Source organism: Galeopterus variegatus, unplaced genomic scaffold (assembly GCF_000696425.1).
Source record: "Galeopterus variegatus unplaced genomic scaffold, G_variegatus-3.0.2 Scaffold5841, whole genome shotgun sequence".
Classification (NCBI taxonomy): Eukaryota; Metazoa; Chordata; class Mammalia; order Dermoptera; family Cynocephalidae; genus Galeopterus; species Galeopterus variegatus.
The window spans coordinates 104,961-105,499 of NW_007731952.1; positions in this window are offsets into that span (position 1 = coordinate 104,961).

Genomic DNA, 539 nt, shown 5'->3' on the forward strand with positions numbered 1-539 from the left:
GCAGGCCCTCGCCCGAGCCCCACAGCTTCCTGCCCCGGCGCTGGCCAAGGGCTGAGGCTCAGGCTCCTGCCAGGAGGACCGACCGGGAATCCTGGGAGAAGGATCACGGAGGGAGCCGGGTTCCCCAGCTGCTGAGGTTTGGCTTCGGGAGCTGGAGCTGATGGGCGGGAGCGCAACCCGAAACCCAGAGAGGGTAAGTGTGGCGTCGAAGGCCTCACAGCAGAGCAAAGGCAGCCGGAGGCGACCCCAAACCTCCGATTCTGACATGCTTTGGGGCCCCACCCCTGGAACTGTGGCCAGAGTGGGCTTAGGGAGGTGGGCGGATCTCTGTAAGGAAGCAGGCTTAGTGTCCTCCGTGGGGTCAGAAGGTGTTCGGGGACTAGCGGGTTGGTGCCCTCCTCCGGGTTCCTCTCCCTGGGGGCCTGACAGTGGTCCGCTGTCCGCCCTGCCTCTGTCTTCCGGACTGTGAGCTCTAAGAGCCCAGGCCCGGAAAGATCCAGTGCAGAAGAGCAGTACCCACCCCCCAGTTTCCAGCAGAC